Here is a 10,641-nt window from a genome sequence, read left to right on the forward strand (position 1 = left end):
TTGGCAACAGAGTGACGAAATTCTGTCTCAGGAAAAATAAATAGATAGAGAGATAGATAAATAAATAAATAAATAAATAAATAAATAAATAAATAAATAAAAAGAGTTCTTCTCTTAGGTAGGGGTGGGAATCTTGTTAGAATCCAGGTTCTGTTCATCAGGGCCAGGGTGGGGCCCGAGACTCTGCATTTCCAGCCACCTCTTGGGTGAGGCTGATGTGCAGCCTATGAGCCACAGTTAGAGCAGCGTGGGATTGAAACCCGTTTACAGGGACCTCCTGAGACTCAGTTAAGATGAGCAAGCTCCGGCTGAGCATGGTGGTGCACCTGTCATCCCAGTGACTTGAGAGGTTGAGGCAGGAGGACCACAAGTTGGAGGCCAGCTTGGCCATCTTAGCGAGACTCTATCTCAAAATAAAAAAACAAAAGGTGTGGTGTAGCTTAGTGGTAGAGCACCCCTGGGTTCAATCCCTAGTACTCTCCCCACCAAAAAAAAAAAAAAAGTTGAGCTAATTCTTGCAAATGGATCTGGTGGGTACAGGGGAGGGAATGGAGAGGGACTGGTATATTGTGTAGCTGCCTGCCATCAGGCTTGCTGGGTGGCCTGTCTCTTGGCTCTCACTGCTCGGAGGGAGCTGAGCATCCCCAGTGTACTGGGGGGGAGCCAAGACCTGGCCACTAAGGGACTTGGTCCAGGTCACACAGCTTCGTGGGGCTGGGCTGAGACGGGGGCTCAGCTCTTCCTGCCTCAGTCCCATCATCTCGGGAGCAATGGCAGGACCTGGAAATAGTCAAGGGCCCTGGGCAGGCCACCGCCTCTCTCTGGAGAAAGAGGTGGCCTGGTGTACATGACCTCTGCTCTCCCTCCCCAGCCTCCCCTCGGGAGAGCCCGTGTGAGATGCTCTTATTCAGAGTTCATCTGGCCCTGTCCCCCTCTGCTTCCTAATTTGGTGGTGACATTCTGGTTGCAGACGTATCAGTTTCACCCTGTGGAGTAAGGGACGTCAGTGGAACTGCTGGGTACAACCCTCAGTGCTACACAGAAGGAGCTTAGCACCTGGGCCACACGGGACACTCCTCCAGCCCCGGAGGCAGGCCTTCCCACGGCTCCAGGTAGAGAAGGACACTTACGTGAACCGGTAGTCGCATGGGACCCACTTTCACCAGAGCCCAGTCGTGGGGCTCAGCCCCGGGCCTGAGAGCTACGGAGATTGGCTTGAACATGGAGAAGCAGGTGCATGGGCCTCCATATCTCAGCTGGGCCTCGTGAGCTCATAGATTGCAGAAGAGCAAGTGGCCAGAGCTGAAATCTACGGGTCTAAGCTTCAGCTCTGCTCCTTCCGAGTGTACAAGTGATTTAATCTCCCTGCACCTCAGTTTCCCTATCTGTAAAATGCTGTTTATGGTCGTAGTTGTCTCCTGGGATTATGGAGGTTAAATGAGATAATATAAGAGAAGTCCAGTAGTGCCTGGGGCATGGTGAGCTCTCAGCCCCTGAAAGTGAGACTCATTGCACTGACCCATTTTGCTTATTGTTATACCTAGCATCTAGGACAGTGCTGAGCATGGGGTAAATAGTCACAAATATTGGTGCAATGATTGAATCAGGAAGCTTCTAGAAGAGAAGTTTTCAAACTGTGTTCCTGGGACCCCATGGCCCCTGGAGCCACTGTGGGAAAATGTGGCGGGGGTGGGGGTCGAGAGAGAGCAGCAACTTCCTGCCCTGACTGCTGCACAGAGCCTCTTGATTTTATTATTTTTGTGTGTGGTGTTGGGGATTGAACCAGGGATGCCCGCGTGCTAATCACACACTCTACACCGAGCTACATCCCTGGTCCTCATACTTTATTTTTATTTCTTCTTTTGAAACAAGGGACTGACTCCAGGGTCTCGTGCGTGCTCTGCGTACTCTCTATCCTGAGCCACCCTGCAGCCAGCTTCTCTGAGGTATATGCTTTCATGTGGTTTTGTAGGTAACATTTCACTTGCAGGAGTTTTCTGTTTGTGCTGTGGGTTGAACTTGGGGCTTTGCACTTGCCAGGCAAGCTCTCGGCTACTGAGCCATATCCCCAGCCCCTGGGGGGAGACTGTGCTGCTGAAAAATACTTTAAAAATCAATGATGTCTGAAATCTGATCCCTGGGCCACCTGAGGAGACTGTCCTGGGTGGGGGTTAGGAATGCTGTTCCCACCCATGATCTGCAGGAAGCGCATGAAGTTTTAATCCTCGTCACAGGGGATTCCCATTTGTGCTAACGGTTGGCAAACGTGTGTCTGATCATTTTAGGAATGGGGACGTGGAGGCCTTGTTGAGTGCCTGCTCAGGGTCCCCTGGGTGAGCTTGGCGGGGCCAAGGCTGAGTACTACACATGTCTCCTCCTGTGCTGCAGCTTCCGTCTTTCTCACGGACCTGGAGGCTGGGAAGCCCAAGACAGAGCGCCAGCAGGCTCCCCGTCCGGTGAGGACCCACGTCCTGGTTCTGGGGTGGTGTCTCCTCTCTGTGTCCTCACGGGGCAGAAGGAGCGGGGAGCTCTCTGAGCCCACTTCTGCAAGGCTGATCATCCCCTCCACGAGGGCTGCACCCGCATGACCCAGTCACCTACCATGCTGGCACCTGGGAGTGGGGGGGACAGATGACTTTTGGGAGGCACAGAAGCACTCAGTCTACAGCAGTAGGCCAGTGGCTTGCAGAGTCCCCTGCCACGTTATGAGAGGGGGAGGGGACAGGGACCCCATCATCCCGACACTTGTGGGTGGCATCTTTCTGTCCCTAGAGCCTTGGCTTCTCCCATTCCTCCCTCACACAGGCACTTGGTGGTGCTGGCTGAAAGGACGGAGGAGGATGAACGGAAGATGCTCTTGCAGAGAGAGAAAAACGAAGAATGCTCCGTGTAATGGAGGACTAAGTCCTATCAGGAAAATAAGACCAGCTGAGGTTGGCAAGATTGGGAGTTGGGAGACTATTTTAGATAGAATCAGGAGGAAAAATAGGCCACCTCTTAGGAAGTGTATTTGAGTTAAGACCTGAGTTATGCGAAAGACGAGTCCCCTGGGGGAACAGCATTCCAGGTGATGGTACAGCAAGTGCAAATGTCCTGGGGCAGGAAGGACCTGATGTGGGAGGACCGGCAAAGGCTGTGTGAGCCCTAAATAGACAAGCTGTGAAACTTCTTAGAACAGTTCCTGGAACACGCTGGCGATCACTACAATTGGTGTCATTTTGTCTTCACGATGACAAGGACCACTCCCATTTGGTTTACTATTATGTTATTCAGTTTTATTTTTACAGGTGGGTATGGTTTGAGAAACGGGGCCCGCCTGAAAGTCCCATCATCATCACCCTATTGGACGCCTCCACCACCTCAGAGATTCTCCGCTGCCCTCTGTGGCCGCCTCCTTCCCCGGGCAGAGTGCCTGGCACTTACCCCATCTCTGTCTCTGGAGTTTGGGAGCCCTGTGCGCAAGGGCACTTCCTACCTTCTTCACCGTAGGGCATGCTGCTTTCTAGATCCACCCAGCCGCTGATCTTGCTCTTTTCGATTCTCCAGCAGGGTCCAATGTGTGGCTGAACCACCTACTGTTTATACCTCATCTTTAGACAGACGCCTGGAGATTGCCGCAAAGCTGCCACAAACACTTGTGTGCGTGTTGGGTGAGGCCGCAGGTCTTCATTGTCTTGGGTTAAGACCCAGGAGTCACAGTGCTGGGTCACATGTTTAGCTTGATCAGAAACAACAGGATGGTTTTCCAGAGTGGGGGTACCGCTGCGTCCCCACTGTGTCCCCACAGGGAGTAATGCAGTTGCTGGTATTCACGGACACTTGGTATTGTCAGATCAACTTGTTCATCTCCAGCCAAACCTCCAAACATGGGATTCTGTGTCAGAGATTCAATCAACTGTGGATGGAAAGTAATTGGCAAAAAATGCATTGGTAGCAAACATGCACAGACCGTTTTTGGTTGTCCTTATTCCCTGAACAAATACAGAATCGCAACAGTCTACATGGCTTTTCTGTTATACTAGGTATCATGAGTGATCTGGACATGAATTCAAGTGCACAGGGGGCTGTGCATCAGTTATATGCAATACTATGCTATACTTGGGAGGCTGACGCAGGAGGATCACAAGTTTGGGGCCAGTGTCAGCAATTTAGCAAGACCCTGTCCCTATCAAAAAATAAAAAGGGCTGAGGATATGGCTCAGTAGTAAAGAGCCTCTGGGTTCAATCCCCAGGACCCAAAACAAAAAGAGACAACAAAACAAAACAAAACACAAAAAACTGGTTCTCACTAAATTGCCCAGGCTGGCCTCATATTTTGATTCTCCTGCCTTAGCCTCCCGATTGGGTGGGATTACAGAGGGTGGACTGCCATACGAGGCTCTACTGAGTCATTTTGAAGACATTAATGGAGCTAAATAATCAGCATTTGATGTTTTGCATAAGAGACAGGAGCATCTGCAGATGTGGAGATCCACGGGGGCTTGGGTGGGTCCTAGAACCATCCCCGGTGGACACTGATTCTCACATGGATTGATTGGCATTCAGCCTTTCCAATGGACACCCGGGGCATCTCATTGGGTCTGATTCAAGACTAATGAGGCTGAGCATCTTTCCAACCCTTATTTGCCATCCATGTCTCTTCTCTGGTGAACTAATTCCTCTAGGATTTTGCCTATTTTAAATTGGAAATTTGTTTTCTTATTGAATTGTAGTTTTTTTTTTTTTTTTTAATATATCCCAGATGCAAGTTTTTCAGTCCAGCATACGTTTTGCAAAGAGATCCTCCAGTCTAGGCTTGCCTTTTTACAGTCTCAAAGAGAGTCTTTTGAAGAGGTGAAGTTCTATAATTTCATATAAAAGCCCAGCTTATCAAAATCTTCTTTTATGGTTCACATATCTTTTATTCTAAGAAACTTCGCCTAACCCAAGGTGACAAAATTGTATTCTATATTCATTTTATTCTGAAAGTTTCACAGTTGGAGCTTTTACATCTAGATTGGTGATCCATTTTGGGTCATTCTTTTTAGGTGACATGTGACTTAGGGCCAAGGCTCTATGAGATTGGCTCATACCATTTGCTGAAAGATCTGCCTTAGGAATCACAAGGCTTTGCCCAGCGTTCTGTGCGGGGCAGAATTTCCAGTCCCGTGGGAGTGTTGCCAGAGAAGGGTGAGGATTCAGATTGTGGAAGTCCTTGAGTGGGGAATGGGACTCCAAGTGGCCTGCCTCAGTGGCCCTCTGGGTGATGAAGTCACCGGCCCCAGATCAGCACGCAGGCCAGCCGGGGAGGTGCCTGCCCGGGCGTTTCTCTTGGTGTTCTCAGAGATTTGTACTGCTCTTGCGTAAGCTGCAGATTAGGAAAGCATTAGGTAAGGAGAGTGGCCCGAGCGGATTACACACCAGCCTGGCGCGGGGCCAGGAATGCGGCCTGCAGGGAAGGCCTTGCCCAGGGAATCCAATAGAGCTCGAGCCAGGGCAGGGATGGTTTCCCCTGTCCTCCTGCAGCCAGAGCAGAGGTTCTGCTGGGTCTGGCTGGGCTCTGCGCTGGAGAAGCAGGGTTAGGGTTAGGGTTAGACACTGCACATGGGGCAGTGGGTCTCGGGGCGTCTGGGTAGCTTTCGTGGAGGACGGGGCATGAGATGCCGGTTCTGAAGGATAGAAGCCTGCAGGTTTCCGGGGTGGGGGTGTGGATCCTGGAGGGTGGGACAACCTCAGTGGAAGTCCCATGATGGAGCCGTAATGACAGTGAATACAGTGACTGCTGTGTCAGCCCCACTCTCTTTTTCGTTTTGGTCTTGGGGATTGAACCCAGAGATGCTCTCCACTGACCTGCATGCCCAGCCCTTTCAGCTTTGTCCTTGTGAGATGGGGTCATGCTCAGTTACCCAGGCTGGCCTTGAACTTGAGATCGACCTGCCTCAGCCTCCCCGGGGGCTGGGGTGACAGGTGTACGCCACTGCATCTGGCTGAACCTCACTGTCTTGATGGCTTCATCCGCCCCCGGCGGGTGCTGCTACCTGTCTGCCTTGTGGGGTTCTCAGAGCTGTCTTGAGGCCCAGGGAAACGATGCTCCAGAGCACCGGGGCAGCTATTGTGCTCCAGCCCACGTATAAATGGGGCTTGGTCCCCTGGGGAGAAAGCTGGCGCCTCTGGGAGTTTTCTCACCTGCCAACAGCACCCTGGCTTCTGCTTTGCCTCTGAGGACAACGGACTCATTCCCTTTTCTACAAGAGAGGTGACTGCTGTCCACCTGGGGGAGCGTAAACTACAGTGCTCCAGGCCAAATCAAAAAATGCCCACTCTCACTTAATTCAGCAAACCTCGAGGCCCTGTGCCAGGCACGGGGTGTGGCTGCACTAGGGCCCAGGTCCTGTCTTCCGGAGGCTCTCAGGCTAGCACTAGATGAAGCCCACCGGGATGGGGTATTGCTGTCCATTGAAGCTCATTGCTTCTCCCTTTGGGGGGGGGCACCTTGTTCAACACAGGTGTGGTCATTTAACTTGCCTTGAATAATGACTGTGAGCAGAACACAAGCATATTACTTCTGGGTTGAAGCCTTAAATTTAACACCTTGTTTCATATAGTTTTCTTTGCCCTCTCTCATGACAGCCAGATATGCCACCAGAAACAGGCTACAGCGTTCCACTTGGGAACCAGGGTGAAGATGATGCTGAACAGAGCAGCTGCCAACCTGTGATGGACATTTAGGGTGAGTGAGAAATAAACCTTTGCTGCTGTAGCAGCAAAGTTGGACATTGGGTGTTGTTTGTTACTGCAGCATAACCTAGCCCATCCTGACTAACGTACCCTTAAACAGCTCACCAGAGCATGGAGGAAAGTGCTGGAAAATAAATGAATGGTGTTCTGTGGGAACATAGAAGAAGGAAGCAGGGAGCAGAGATCAACCCCACAGGGATCTCTTCTACTCATTTACTCCTTCCAATGAATATGGTAGAAATCATCTTCACATAACAACTGAGAGATGTTAAATTCCAGGTCATTCAGTTTGTCCTGAATGGGTCTGCTGTTTCAGACCCATTTAGGTTTTCCTGATACCTACACCTGGACTTAGAAATTTTATTAACGGTAGCTAACATTTTTGTAGCACTTTCTATGTGCTAGGACAGTGTTCTAAAAGCTGTGAATTAACCCCCTGAACTCTTAAATCAAACCTTCGAGGTGGGTGTGATATTATCCCCAGTTTACATTACGGGGAAACTGAGGCCACTGACTTGCCCCAGGTCACCCAGGTGGCATCTGAAGCCTGGAAGTCTGGGGCCACTGCTCTAGAAGCGGGGTTCCCTCATGCTCCTGAGGCAGCAGGTGAGCCCTGAACTGCCCGGCGGCAGCTCTGCTTGGGCCAGCTCTCCAGCAGCCCTGGTCAGCCATTGTGTTTCAGTGGCCACCTGTCAGCCCACAGCTCCTCACTGTCCCTTCAACCTTCCTGGATGTCTTGTGGGCACCCCAAATTCCAGCCCCCCGTCGGTCAGCCTCTTCCCCAAGCCCCAGGGGATCTCCTGCAGGAAGCGTGTCCTGCGGCACCGGTGCCTCTGCCTTTGCCTCTTCCTGTTGCTGATCCCCCTTCTAGAACATCCTTCTCCGGCTGGTGAACGGCCACTGTTCGCCAGGACTGAGGCCAAGAGCAGCTTTAGGCACGAGAGCCCCAAATCTGGAAGCAACACAGATGCCATCGACTGGTATCATAGACCTGAAACGTCCCCCAAGGGCCTGTATGTGCAAGGTGGCCGCCAGACTGGCGCTGTTGGGAGGCGGGGGACTGTAGGGGAGCGGGGGCCTGGTAGAAGGACCGTAGGCCCCCCGGGTGTGCCTGGAAGGGTATATTGGGACCCCAGCTCCTCCCTCTTGCTTTGCTTCCCACGAGGCTAGCAGCTTTGCTCCGCCATGTGCTCCTGCCTCTATGTTCTGTCCTGCCACAGGCCACAGTGACACTAAAATATCTGAAACCCAGACCAGGAGGCCTCAACTGTCAAGCCTCGGTGAACCCCCACTGGTCCACAGGGCGTGGGGGGCCTTGGCACCCAGCCTGCCCTGGCGTGAGGTTCTTACAGTCACTGCATCCCCTCCCCATCCTGCACCTTGGGATGTGACCCCAAGCCCAGGGACAGAGGGCCCTGTTTGTCTTTCTCAGTGATGTTTCTCCAGTGCCCAGCACATGATGTTTCTCCCTGGTCAGGCAATAAAATCACAAAAATTCTTTTTATCCAATAGACTTTTGAACACCTGGAATAAACAGATTGTTAGTTGGTTGCTGAAAATATTAAATGAAATGGAGGGCAGCCCACGTGTGGATCATTTCCCCCAATACTTTTAACCTTAAATGATAGTGTGGGGAAGCCCAAGAGAGGCCAAATCTCTGATACATTCAAGTCCTGGTGGGTACATTTTTCAGGGAAGGTTATCAACATTTTGGAGGGTGCTCTGTGGCATTTTATTAAAAAAAAACCCACAATATTTTTTAGAACAGTTTTAGGTTTCCAGGAAAATTGCTAAGATAACAGAGAAAATTCCCCTCTGTTCTGCTCACAGTTTTCCCCAATACTAGCATCTCACATTGAAATGCTACATTTGCTATAATTAATGAACCAATATCAATATAGTAATATCAACTAACGCCCGTAAACTGTTTAGATTTGCTTAGTTTTTATGTAACATGCTTTTCTTGTCCCAGGATCCCACATTACATTGTCCCCTCCAGCTGTACCTGACTGTGCGGGGTTCTCAGACTCTCCTTGTTTCTGAGGCCCTTGGTAGTTTGGAGAGGTACTGGCAAGTATTTTTTTTTACCCTGTCTTTTCTTTTGATACTGGGGATTGAACTCAGGGGCAGTCAACCACTGAGCCACATCCCCAGCCCTGTTTTGTATTTTATTTAGGTCTCACAGAGTTGCTTAGTGCCTCATCGTTGCTGAGGCTGGCTTTGAACTTGCCATCCATCTGTCTCAGCCTCCTGAGCAGCTGGGATTATAGGCGTGCATCACCGTGCCCGGATACACTGTCTTTTAACTGGGATTTATTCAACGTCTTTCTCACGGTTGACCAGCGTTGTGGGTTTGGGAGGAAGACCATAGAGGTCAAGAGCGGCACTTATTTTTCAGATCTGAATTCTATCTGTGACTTTAGATGAGAATGTGTCATGGTTGACATTCTATGGTTATGAGGTTGCCTTCCTTCTAAGGGGAAAGAGGGCTTGATCCTCAAATGGGAAATGACAAAACAGAACAAAATCACAAGCATGTTTTCTGTCTGCAACTTCATCCTCTCCCACACCCAAACCAACAATACTGCAATGTCTGGGTATTGGTAGTACTTTCTAGGTGAATTAAACTGACTCAGAGGGAGCCAGGAAGCTGTTGCATAGACAGCACATCCTGGATCAACCCCTTCCTGCTGTCATGTTTTTTTCCTGAGCAAATCATCTAAGGATCAGAAGGTGGGGAAATGATTCTGTTCTTAAGGGTCTGCCCAACATTTATACATTTTTAAAGTCCTTGCTGTAATCTCGGAGCCATACTTGGGCCGTAAAGATGATGGAGACCGGGTTCTACGTTGCAAGTGTCAGGGGTTTGGAGAGAGAATGAGTGAGAGCTGTCACAGGTCACAGGTCTCGGAGAGTTGGGCATGTCCTGGAATTCTGCACACCCATGGAGGGGAGCTCATCATTTGGGTTGGCATGAAGCCTGCCAGTCAAATGTAGCTGGGCAGTACAAGATGCCAATAGAGTGAGCCTGTTAATAAGCAGGACAGGCTCCGCCTGTAAGGGGACAATCAACGCAGGATTTAACAGGGGCCATCTTTCCCAGATACCACTGGTTTTGAGTGAGTGAGAGGTGACTTTTCCCTTCCAGGTCTGCCTGTGTGATGATACTCAGGCTCAGCTGGGGGAGGTGACCCAGCTTAATCAGAGGCTGTGACACGGTTTACCTACCCTAATCCTTAAGTCCTTGGCTCTTTTCCACATCGCTCATGTCAAACTCACCCCTCGGTGAGGGCAGGACCGTGCTTTGCCAAGTACTCCAGGTCTCTAGCCAGTAGGTCCGGGTTTGATTTCATATTAATGAAAATCGCCTCCATTTCGATGATGGACACAGAAAGCCAGTTCCTGTACTTTCTATATTTGGTCTCATCCAATCTTCAGTGGAGCACGAGACAATGATGGTGCTGATGAGAGTTATTAATTACTGAGCAGTTATTATGGGCCAGGTTGTACAAAGGGCTTGGCACGGAACTTAAGTTTTACATTCATCCTGTGTGCACACAAGTCTTAAGCTCAGAACTGGATTGATTTTGACCTCTGTGTGTACCCACATAACCACCACCTAGGATAAGATGTAGGATGGTTCTCCCAGGCTGTCTCGGGGCCAAGCCTCCTCATGACGATCCCCTCAGCCAAGGAAGCCTCTCTTCTTTCATCACTGTGGATACGTCCTGTGGCTCATTTAAAAAAAAAAAAATCTTGGAGTTGGTGGAGCACTTGCCTAGCATGTGAGTCACTGGGTTCGATCTTCAGCACTACATAAAACAAACAAACAAATAAATAAATGGATGCTTAAAGACAGGTATTGTGTTCATCTACAACTTAAAAAAAATAAGTATCTTATTTTAGAATTAAAGTGAAATTAAC

At 50.1% G+C, this 10,641-nt stretch overlaps 1 long non-coding RNA gene across 2 annotated transcripts; it reads left to right on the forward strand.

Annotated features, from left to right (window-relative positions):
- Positions 1–1,007: 1,007 nt before the first annotated feature.
- On the forward strand, positions 1,008–2,937 carry LOC308633107. 2 transcript variants are annotated; one of them, XR_014018705.1, is made up of 4 exons: positions 1,008–1,112; positions 1,873–1,946; positions 2,286–2,456; positions 2,806–2,937. It is a non-coding gene; the product is annotated as an uncharacterized lncRNA (long non-coding RNA). The 2 variants fall into 2 exon arrangements; XR_014018706.1 differs by having other exon boundaries at positions 2,389–2,456.
- The last annotated feature ends 7,704 nt before the right edge of the window (positions 2,938–10,641 follow it).

Source organism: Spermophilus citellus (assembly GCF_964194105.1).
Source record: "Spermophilus citellus genome assembly, chromosome: 14".
NCBI lineage: Eukaryota > Metazoa > Chordata > Mammalia > Rodentia > Sciuridae > Spermophilus > Spermophilus citellus.